Genomic DNA, 12,297 nt, shown 5'->3' on the forward strand with positions numbered 1-12,297 from the left:
AGGCAGTGTGCCCTTTCTGCTCCTTCAGCCCTCCCACACCTAGTCTCTATATTAAAGTCTCTCTCTTGGAATAGCCAATGTAGCTTCTGTTTTCCTGGCTGAATCTCACCCAGTACATTAACTCCACTCCCTGTTGCCCACCCCCACTGCCCCCATTAAGAGGGCCTTCAAGTAGCCCTGCGAGATTTGAGGAAGAGGAGTCCCAGGCTTAGAGCGCACGGGAGTCTATCCTCACCAGAGTCCCATAGTCTGGCAGGCAAGCCCCAGTGCGTAGCTGGATGCTCTAGAATTTGTTTCAATCTCAGGGGAAGTGCCCTCTATATATCTTTGGGGAATGAAAAAAAAAAAGTTTCATTCAAAAAGCTATATATTCAATTTAGGAAAATCCTTGGGAAGAATCTTACAAAAGTCCTGGAGCTCATATTGTTATAATGTTTCTTAAGTTTATACCTGACTTGGAGTCCTCAAAAATCCCATGGGGGAGGGCGCCTGGGTGGCTCAGTTGGTTAAGTGTCTGCCGGAGTCCCAGGATCGAACCCTGCGTCAGGCTCCCCACTCAGCAGGGAGTCAGCTTCTCCCTCTGCCCTTCACCTCACTCGTGCGTGCTCTCTCTCTTTCTTTCTCTCTCTCAAATAATAAATAAAATCTTAAAAAAAAAAAAATCCCATGAGGGAGGGAGGGTGGGCATATCATCTCCATTTTACCAAGAAGAACCTAAAGGGAGTTCCCTTTCTTGCCATGCTCTCACCTAGCCCAACCAGGGGCAGAACGCTGTCTCTTTATTTCTTCTCTGTTCTGTCTCCAGGACATGCTTAATACCATGGCTTTGCTTTACTTTTCTATTACTGTACAACAAATACCACAAGCTCAGTAGCTTAAAACAATACCCATTTATTAGTTCATTGTTCTGTAGGTCATGTGCCCAGCAAGCCATGGCTGGGCTCTCTGCTCTGGGCATCGCAAGACTGTAATCAAGGTGTCAGCTGGCTTGACACAAGGAAAATTTGTTTCCAAGATCATTCTTGTCATTGGTGGAAGACAGGCCCTTGCCACCGTGGGACTGAGGTCCCTTTTTCGCTGCTGTCAGCTGGGGGCCACGCTTAGCTGCTAGAAGCTGTCCACGTTCCCTGCCACTCCTCCATCCTCAAGCCAGCCCCACCCCTTCAATCTCTCTTGTGCTTCTAATCTCTGACTTCCTCTTCTGTCACCAGCCTGAGAAAACTCTCCACTTTTAAAGGGTTCCCGTGATTAGGTCCTGCCCCCCTGGATAATCAGTTGTGTGGTATAATCTAATCTAATCACAGGAGTAAAATCCACCTAATCCATAATCCTGGGATTCTGCAGGATGTGTATGCCAAGGACAGGATGTCTTGGCAGCTTCTCGAAATTCTCCCGTCAGTGTTATCTGCACACTCCTGCGTCAAAATAACCTAAGATACTGGTTAACAATGGAAATTCTCAGGTCACACCACAGACCCCTGAACCAATCTCTGGGGGCACGGGGTCTAGGAATCTGCACTTTACTTCTCGGATCATTCTGATGCTCACTCAAATTTGAGAATCTAGGGGTGCCTGGCTGGCTAGATTGGAGGAACATGTGACTCTTGATCTCGGGGTTTTAAGTTTGAACCATGTTGGGTGTAGAGATTACTTAAAAACGAAACCTTTTTAAAAATTTTGAGAATCCAAAATCTGAGCTTAACATTTCGTCAGCTTGGGATCAAATACAGCATGATAGCCACTTAGAAGTGAGGGTTATAAGGACTCTAATGGATGGTGTGATGCACCATCCAAATGCCTGAGTTATGACCTATGCACTCATTTCCCAGCCACTGAGAGTGCTGGGTCCGGACAACTCCCAGCTGAGTCCCTCTCCAGGAATTGCCCTCCCATGAAGGGAATGGAGGTGTCCAAGGTCATGTCCTCCCTACAGCAGCAGCCCCCTTCCAGTGAAGGGTCCACCAGGGAAACAAAGATCTACCTCTTCCTTGCTTCAATTGGGAACATATCCCAAGGGCCATCTCAGCATTGGGTCTCCCTCTGGGATTGTCTGAGGCCATTGCTGTAGGTGTGGATCCACGTCTCTGTCTGCCCCACCCTGTGCTCCTCACGTTTTCAATGGCTTTCGAGAGCATTCCTCAGGAAACTCCGGCTTTCAAATCTCCGTCTCAGAGTCTGTTTCCAGAGTCTAACCTAGGTAGCCTGGCATCATTTGTCTGAGATCCGTAGCTCTACTTCCATTTCTGTCTAGGTCTACTGCCACTGCTTTCATCCAAGCCACCACCTCTCTGTCTTGGTCATCTTTGTCTGCTGTTGTGGCCACTTCCCTTCCCCCATCACATTCCACACTCCACACAGCAACCCCAGACAATTACAACAGCTCTTATTACTTTATTTGTTTACAGTCTAATTCCTCCATTGCAATGCAAGCTTGAGGAGGGCAGGGACTGTTTTTTGTGGTTGACCTTCTTCACACTGTATCCCTGGCATAGAGTAAATGTCAATGAAAGCTTGTTGAACCAATTAATAGATTAAAGAACCAACCTCCCACTGATAACCAGAAGAAACCATAAGATACTCCAGTACAACAAACTAAGTTTAGAAAACACCCTTTGTGCTTTCTTTCCCAGAATTAATGATATAAAGTCCACAGAGTTGCTTTCATATCGGGATTTTCTTCTGGAAACTTCCCTTCAATACCTAGGATTTGGGGTTACCCTTAGAAAATGTCTGAGAAAGGAAAACATTTGGGCCTCTAAGTCACGTTGGATTTTAGCATCTGACTGTCATATTTTTTTCTTTTTTATAATAGTTACATGCCAGCAAAATACGTTATAATAGTCATATCTGAAATGGAAATCTTACTCTCTCAATGACTGGCAAAATTAGTGGTGTTGTTTCTTGGGTGGGATGGAAAAAAATCATTTATGGATAGATTCAATAGAAGACTCTTCAGGAAGATATGTGAGCCTCCTCTTGCAAATTCTAGAAACTTCAACATAGCTATAGTGGGTTTATTTAAAATGGAGTATATCTGGGGGTGCCTGGGTGACTTGGTCAGTTAAGCGTCAGACTCTTGATCTCGGCTCAGGTCTTGAGCTCAGGGTGGTGGGTTTGGGCCCTGTGTTGGTTAAACGCTGGGCACGGAGCCTACAAAATAAATAAGTAAATAAATAAACAAATAAAATGGAGTATATCTGTATAATGTAACTTGTCAAGTGAACTTGAGAAATGAAAACACTTAACTCGCTTTTACTGATAACTTCCTTTTTAGAAACATTCTAATCCTAACTGCAGTGATTAGTCAGGAATGGGGCACACCGTCACTGAAATCGTCATTCCTGAAACAGGCTTTAGGAAAGGACAGTTTTGTGATACAAGTGCAATTTTGGAATGACTATTATTAAGGAAGAAAAAATATTCTCTGGGTAGTCAGAATGATTCAGACTCCAAAAGTATGACAGGATTTAGAAGCAGTAATTTACCAGCCTCGGCTTCCTCAAGAGGAAAAAAATCCTTGAGAATAAATAAATAAATATATTTTATATGGTAACCGTATATATAATACATAATATATATTGTAATATATATAGTAGTTAGATACATATAATACGTAAAAGCTAATGCCAAAAAGTGCATGACACCACCATCCATTTAAAAGCAAAAATTTTTTAAAGAAGAAAAAAGGAATAAAAGCAAAAATTTGAGGACGTGAAAAAAACAACCACCCCATTCATTGACCACAGCAATTTCATGTGACACATAGAGAATGAAATCCCAGTCTGGGTACTTGGAACCATCGCCGTGCACAGAGCGTCTTCATCAGGTATTACAGCAGGTTACAAAGTAGCAAATAATAGAAGCACACATCTTGGGGTCCCATGGACCTAGTTATTCCTGCCTGGGAGCCAACATCAGACAAAATGCGCTGAAATTGATTAGACCCCATACCCAAGGAAGAGATTGGAAACATTGTCAGAGAATTGGCTATATAAATGGACTTTAACACCAGTCATACTGCCCATATTCTCATACTTTCAACGAACGAGTCATTCCAGTGCAATTAAGTTGCTCCAGCATATAAAACAGAACTACCCAATATATTCTATAACATAACTGGTAGCCAACCCTGACATGACTAGGGCCCAAAATGAAAAATAGGAATACAGCATTTCTTCTGGAGAGCCTTTTGGTTTTTATTAGCCAAATGAAGTATGCGTGTACCCTCTGACTCGGAAATTAACTGCTGAGTGTATATCCTGGGGATATTCCCACCCAGAGGAACTTCAGAGGTGGGGAGGCCCGAACTCACACACTGTGATGGTTCTGAGTCCCTGAGGCGTGGATACCCAAAGCTGGCCTGCCAGGGCATCTCAGGGCTGACTGGCACCTAAGAGAGGGATCTTGGGGGCCTGAATGATTGTGATGTTGGTTAGGCAAGGCCAGTTTTGGTGTGGCACAGGAGGATCATCCTGCTTAGGAGAACCATCAGGCCAGCACTGCCCCTAATATTTGAGAGGTTCATGCCATAGTATAAATGAAAGCCTACATACCGTATCTCTATTTGGAAAGTATAAATCAAGCTACATTACAGCCTCGCCCTCGTGCCTGATGTGGTCACAGCATTCCCCAGGGATTGTCCTTGCAACCTGGAGGCTGAAGGAGCCACACTGTCACCCCCTGCCTGCAAGTGGGAACCCAGTTCCCCTGGGCTGGGCAGGAGAGACGGGCCCAGCAGCCAAGGCTCTGGACACAGACTCTGAGTGAATTCACCTGCCTGGACCAGGGACAGGTACTGACCTGGACCACATTTCCTGGGGAGTTCTCAGAGGCAAGAGGATTCCATTGTCAAAGTGCTTTGGGAAATGCTACACACCAATTTCTGTGCCCACTCCCTTGGAGAGTCAGTTTATATTATAGTGTAGAGTAATGGTTGTGATACATCATATGATAAGAAAATCTGCTCGACATTGTTTAACTCAGCATTTCCCAGGTGGAGCACTTTTGGGGGGAAACTTCTTTTTTTTTTTCTTAAGACTTAGTAATATCCCAGAGCATCAGTTCCTCTCTTTTTTTTTTTTTTTTTAATTTATTTATTTGACAGAGAGAGCACAAGTAGGTAGAGTGGCAGGCAGAGGGGAAGGGAGAAGCAGGCTCTCTGCTGAGCAGGGAGCCTGATGCGGGGCTCGATCCTAGGACCCTGGGATCATGACCTGAGTCGAAGGCAGCCACTTAACCGACTGAGCCACCCAGGCGCCCCCAGTTCCTCTCTTTTCTGTCTCAGCCCAAGCCCCTGCTTTCCGGAAAACACACACACACACAGCTATATATATACGGACACACAGACAGACACACAATACATACAAAGACATATACATATATAGACACACAGACAGACACGCACAGACACACAGACAGACATACATACACAGATACAGAGTGTGGCTTTCACAGTGAAGGCACATTTATATATCTAGACTCTGGAAAGTGCTACACTGAGAAATGCTTCTTTGTGTCACAAGACAACTTCAGGGAAGACCAGACCTCTAACCCTACCCATTTACAACCCCTTGATGAAAAGAGATGGAATTATCTGGATTGAGCTTGGAACAACTCAACCTGGATTGGGTTTTTGATAGTTCATACACGTTTTTGAGATGGAATAACCTAGCTTTGGGGAAATGTACTAACATCAGGCCATGATATGATTATCTTACTGAGGCCAGACATAGGGCCAGACCATTTTCTCCTGTACATGTCCCCAGTAAGAAATGAGCATTTCCAACCCTTAATCATCCATGCAATAGAATAATTGTCTGCAGCAAAGAGGCCAAAGACAGAAGTGAGGAAGAAGCTCCCTTTTCTCTCTAGGGATGGGAGACAGTTGGCACAAACCCTGAAGCATTTAGAACGTTCGGTAGAGAGTGAGCTGCCCCAGCCTAGGGAAGGGAGGCCCGGGATTAGGCAGGGAGCCAGAGGATTATTAGAGAAACTGAGTCCTTCTGGTCTTTCTCTGCTGTGTTGTACATCCCTTTGATTGTCATCAAATCTTCAGGAAACTACCTTTAAAACAGAGTCATGGGGAGTGAAGATATAGGAATGTGAGCAGCATCCCCTTCACCTACTCACAGCGGTGAAAATACCATCAGTTCACAGTAGAAGACCACCTTAGCCAACAGAAAAGACTCTGTGAGGGTCAGCCACAGACAAGGTCACAGCAAGAGGAACAGGTGAGAAGACAGGTAAAGCCATCTTGGGCATGGCTCAGAAATCACTAAGGGGCAGCCAGCAAGGGATTGATTTCCGGTAATAATAATTTGAATTACAAGTAGGACAGATCAATTCAGATAATTGAAAAAGAGAGCCACGTAGCTTATACCTAATCTTGAGATACTCATTCAGTTTGGGGATTAAACTTCGAAAACATCACCCTAAATCATACATGATGGTTTTTCATCCACAGCTGGCGTAGTACAATTCTTAAATAGGTGGCTGGGTATTTAAAAATTCTGTTCCTATATTTGAAAAATGGGACAACTTTATACTCCCAAAAGCCAACTCGCCTCAAAGCCATAATAAGAAAGAACCCTTTCAAAAGATACCTACCTAAGTCTCTCGTGCTCCTGAGACATTAAAATAATCAAATGAGATTGTACAGTACCTGATCAATGACCTTGCTCATAATACTCCTTCCAAAATGCATTCAGGCTTGCTGCTAATAACAGCCATGAATCACATGAACCACACAGAAGACTGGGCAAGGGGTAATTATATCAAGTAATAAAAGTGAGAAATAACCAGCCATTAGAACTGGGAAGCTATTTTTATACAAAGTACAGGATCAGGGTGACATATTTAGGATGGAGCCATTTATGTATAAGCAGCGAAAGGAGGAAAATCTGATCCCAAAGTAAATGATTCTCCCATATAAAACCAAGGAGGACTTAATGCTCGAAGCCAGCCCTGGTGTGGGACAGGGTCCAGGGACAACCATGCCATCCACAGCAACTGACTGGGGTATCCTTAGTAAGTCACTCAGCCTCTCTAGCATTCAGTTTCAGCCGCAAAAGATGAAATTAGAATACTCTCTTAGTTCATTACTAGCTCCAAATTTCTCTTTATAATTGATACAGAATTCATTCAATACTTAGGAAGCAAAAAAAAAAAAAAACAAAAAAAAAACAACCAACCCTGAAATTGCTTATGATCATCCGTTCTTTTCTTTTTTTAATTTTAAGTAATCTCTCCACCCAACATGGGGCTTGAACTCACAATCCTGAAATCAAGAGTCACAGAAAACTTGCTTTATACCAATATTGACTATATATTATCTCATTTCATCTTCATGACAGTTTTTGGTTGGGAAGAAAGGGTATCTTTCCTTAGGAAGAGAAACCAACCCCAATAGAAAGTAAGGCAATAAAGAATACCAGATAATCCCTATAAATGAATTTCCCTTATTGACTCTTGCCCAGTTAAATAAATGATTAAGATAATTGTATGCATTCTTTGTACATTTTCTTTCTTCTTTTGAAGTAGGGAGATAAATAAAAGGAGAAATAAATTTCATAAATTCAACATAGTTGCATAATATAGCACACTCGCTTTAGAAGTAAGCGAATTGAAACAGCAAAACAAACAAACAAACAAAAAACCAGAATTAAGACATTCCTTGGGTACATAAAACTTGCCAAGCCATAATTTAAGTGTATATTTCATCTTGTGTATGCCAACCAACACTCCAGACAAAGATACTCTCAGCTGCAATAGAAAATGAAGATCTCTTATACCTCACACTTTACGCATAAACTCTCTATTTCATGATGTTTGGGTTTCTCCCCTTCGATGTGCCAAGGGCAGGGGAAGACTAATAAAAAGTTTGAAACTCCAGGTTGCTAGGACACATTATCCATTTATTTTGAAGTACAAATCTCCATTCTTGCTCAGGCTGGGATAAATTATCATTACTAAGAAATCTTTAGAAATAACAGTCAGTTCTCAAAGTACTTTCCCCAGAATATTTATTCAAATAGCACTGTTCTAGAAAGGCTCCATGTTCTTTATTCTTAGTAACTTGGACGGTGTACAGACAGTCCTATGAGCTAGCATTTGGTAAACCATTTACACCCTAGTGGTAGTTTATCCACCAGAGAAGAGAAGTTTAGAGATATTTTGAAACTTCAGAGTGAAAATAGACTTTGGACTTTGGAAGGGTGGGGTGAAATGAATGGAATTTTTTCCAATATTTATCTTTAGTATCCTTTCAGATCTAAAGTCATTTTGTCCGGGAACATAAAGATTGAATTATGATTAGTGTACTTACCAAACTATCATGTGTGATGTCTTATATTTTAAACTATAATTTGTTTAGATATTTTTCAATATATTACTTGAGGGTTCTTTTCAACATTCCTATATTGCCAAACTGAAAGAAATCCAGCACCTTCAGGTTTTGCTAAAAGCAAGCCAAAATCTACAGAGGAGAAGAGAGGAAAGAAGGATTTTAGAGCACTTACTGGATGCAGGTGCTATACATAGGTGATCGCATAGATTACCTCATAGAACCCTTGAGAGGTGGGATTGTTGGCCCATTTTACAGGTGAGGAAGGGGAGGCTTAGAGCAGTCTAAGCAGGTCACGCCGCTAGTAAGTGGTAGAAGTGGGTCGGAAGTCAGTCTACTGGACTCCACAGACTGCTTCTTCTCTCCCATTGCTCAATGACTGTGGGGGGCCATTAGCCACCAGGGGCCTGCGGAAAGAGTGTGTTTGTCCACTACCTTCACACATCATCCAAGGAATTGAAATGCCATTAATCCTTTTCTGCCTCCACTGCCTCAATGGCGCCCGTGGAAAAACTTGTGGGGGGCAAAAAAAAGCAGCACGTTCTGAAGCTCACCCTTGATGGCATTCACCCTGTAGAAGATGAAATCATGGATGCCCTCCATTTTGAAGAATTTTGAGGGGAAAGAATCAGAGTGAATGGAACAGCTGGACATCTTGGTGGAGGGGTTGTATACGTTGAAAGGAGCAAGAGCAAGATTACTATAACTTCTGATGTGACCTTTTCCAAATAGTACTTGAAGTATCTCACCAAAAAATATTTGAAGAAGAATAATCTACATGCTTGGTTGCACATAGTTGCTAACAGGAAAGAGAGTTAGCAATTACATTACTTCTAGATTAACAACGATGAAGAAGAGGAGGAAGATAAGATTAAAAGTCGTTTACCTAGAATGTTCTGCATGAGTTCTTGAATAAAACTTGGGAACAAAACCAAAACCAACCAAAAGTGCCATTAACACCTCACCATGTATCAGCGAGCTCCTACCACGTGATTCTGATTCTGTGAATCTCTGATGCAAAAGGTTCATTAGTGGGGGACAGTTGCCCCACATGAAGAGGGTCAGCTCCTTAGCCAGACAACCCAGGGAAGTGTCTCCAGGGTAGCCCTGCTCAGGCAGGGATGAAAGCCGTCACAAGTCCAACTCCTGCTAGCCGCTGGGCCAGCTGTTGCATTCAAGAAATGTCAGCCCTAGAAAAAGCATAGTCATGTGGTTCCAGGAAAGTGATTCTAATTTTCCACTCTACTAATTGAAAATGTCACTTCCTTCCTGATATCAGGAGTAGGGCCATGACACACACCTGGCCAATCATAGTCCTGTTTCCCTAGACACAACGGGTGATCCAGGAGTGGGCAATGACCCAAGTAGAGCCAGAGATTTTTCCTGAGTCTGATATGTAGATAATGGGAAAAAGAAGTTCCAAGTTGGGAGGCTGTGATATTTCGGCTGCCTGTAGCCATCTTTCCTACCATGCCCCTGGGAGAGAAAGCATCTCTGCAAAAGGAAATGAGAGATGAGAAACAGAGTGAGGAAGCAAGAAAGTTCTGGCAGTGCCCAGTCCTGGGAACAGGCACTGGAACATGTAAGCTCCTTCTCTAGTCCTAGGAACTAGCCCAGAAACCGTCTCAGTTATGTGGACCAGTACATCCTCTTCTGCTTTTAAACCAACTGGGGTGGTTTTCTGTCCCCTGGACTTGACAGAGCTTTGATTAACGCACTTGGTTACCTTTCCCAGGAACTGAAATTCCCTTGGTTTTCCACCATGTCCCTTGCACCTCCTTGGCCTGGTTTAGCTTACAACTTCCTCCAATGAACCCCTTGAACATGAGCCGTCTTGCCACACTTCTATCCATCTCTTGAGTCATGCAGAAACAAATCACCCCGAAGAGACAAGGGCACTGTATTCCAGATAAAATATTTAGGGATACACAGGATAGCGATGCCATGCAATGCCACATAGAGTGATGATTTATGGTCTGTCTGCAGAGCTGGGCAAATCCCAGGTATGGGATGACAGTTGAGGGGCCTCTGTGGTGCTAGCTCCTTCTATTTCGGTCTGGAATCCCTCCTCAAGGAATTCCAGCCTTATTATCTGGTTTCACTTTTAAGGTGGAACATTTTGTATATGTCTTTACAGAATGTGTGCTGATTACTTACTTTCCATATGTGTTTCCACCAGGTTTCTCAACAGCAGCACTATTAACCTTTTGGACCAGATGATTCTTTGTTTTGGGAGCTGTCCTGTGCGTTGTAAGATGGTTAGCTGGCCTCTACCCACTAGCTGTCAGTAGCACCTTCTTCCATTCATCACAATCAAAACTGTGTTTGCGCATTGCCAAGTATTCCCTGAGGGACAAAACTGCCCCTAGTTGACAACCACTGGTTTAGAGAAATCACCAAGTGTGTACATTTGGTCTTTGGAAGATACTTTTTTCTTCCATCATTGTCCTCAAAAAAGCACATGCTAGTTCACCATCTATATATCTTTTTTTTTTTTTTTTTTTTGTGAGAAAGAAGGGGGCAGGGCAGAGGGAGAAGGAGAAAGAGAGGAGGGGCCCGATCGGAGCCGAAATCAAGAGTGGGACGCTTACCCAACTGCACCACCCAGGCACACCGCCACCATCTATCTTTAAACTCCCAAATATTTGAGAACGTTTCTCTAGCACTTTCTAGACTTAGGCCATTATTTCAGGTAAGTTTCTGTAACTCATTTATACATTCGATCATGCAAACACATATGCACAGGCATTTTCCCGAGCTTTCATTCCACAGGCCTCTGATCGGACTACCCCGTATTTCATAATTGCCTCAGTCACAATAACTGTAGCTTATAAAAAGACTCCAATCAAGGTCTGATGCCAGTGCCCAACTTTTTTCCAAAACTGACCCTTGTGTCCCCATATTTATTCCTGCACGGTCCAACATTGAAGTCAATCTTCAACATGACCTTATTCTCTATTAAGTTTGTCAGGTTTAGCAAATAAAAATGCAGGACACCCAGTTTAATTTGAATTTCACATAAACAATGAATAATCTTTTAGTATAAGCATGTTCCAGATGTTGCTAAACACCGTACAAATACACAAAACAGCCCTGACAACAAAGAATTATACAGTCTACAGATTGCGTGAGACATACCTACATTTGATCTGGCCATCCTATATCACTATCCACTCTTGTCTTGAATCGCCGGTTTGTGTCACCAGAGTCTTTTCCTGCTTAGAACCGTAAGGACATCGCTTTGCCCAGAGTTGCCTTTGTGAGCAGTGTGCTTGTCAAATTCTGGGTTACTCAGGATTTCAGCCAGGGTCCAACCAGGAACCCAGAAAGCAACTGGAATTTTAATGTAGGGAATTGGATATACAGATGATGTAAGAGGCTTGAAAAACAGTCAGAAAATAATGAAGTAACTCGCAGATTAGCAAGTGTAATGTTTATTCCCACCCATAGGCTGGAGGGACAAAAGAAGGAGAAGTGACTGGAGCCAGCGCTTGAGGTCACGTGGGGGACCAGGAACTTGAAAACAGGCTGATGCTGTGGAAGCCGGGGCCAAGAAGAAAGACAGTGCCTGTCTTCACCTAAGGAGAAAAAGAGGGGGAGAAATACCCGGGCCCCTCCCACCAACCCATTTCCTCCCAGTGCTCCCACTGGCCAAACACAGCCAGAAACTAGCTAAGAGAGCTGAGAACTGTAACCAGTCTAAAACAGTCTGAGATCACTGACGCTGATCAGCAGGGTCCCTTCTCAGGAGCAGGCTCTCTCTTCTAGCTCCACAGAGCCCAGGAGAGGTGGAATCTTCCTGTCGTTGGGATTCAGATGAAGCCTTGGTAGCTACTGCCTCCCTCACTCACCAGGGCTACTCGTGGAACCTGCTTAAGATTCTCTCTCCTTGGGCGCCTGGGTGGCTCAGTTGGTTGAGCGACTGCCTTCGGCTCAGGTCATGATCCTGGAGTCCC

General features: G+C 43.4%; 1 pseudogene; it reads left to right on the top strand.

The window, feature by feature from the left end:
• The first annotated feature begins 8,836 nt into the window (after positions 1-8,836).
• Positions 8,837-9,253, top strand: LOC118010886 (annotated as a pseudogene).
• Positions 9,254-12,297: the final 3,044 nt, after the last annotated feature.

This window comes from Mirounga leonina, unplaced genomic scaffold (genome assembly GCF_011800145.1).
Source record: "Mirounga leonina isolate KUSES-001 unplaced genomic scaffold, KU_Mleo_1.0 Mir_129, whole genome shotgun sequence".
Taxonomy (NCBI): Eukaryota; Metazoa; Chordata; class Mammalia; order Carnivora; family Phocidae; genus Mirounga; species Mirounga leonina.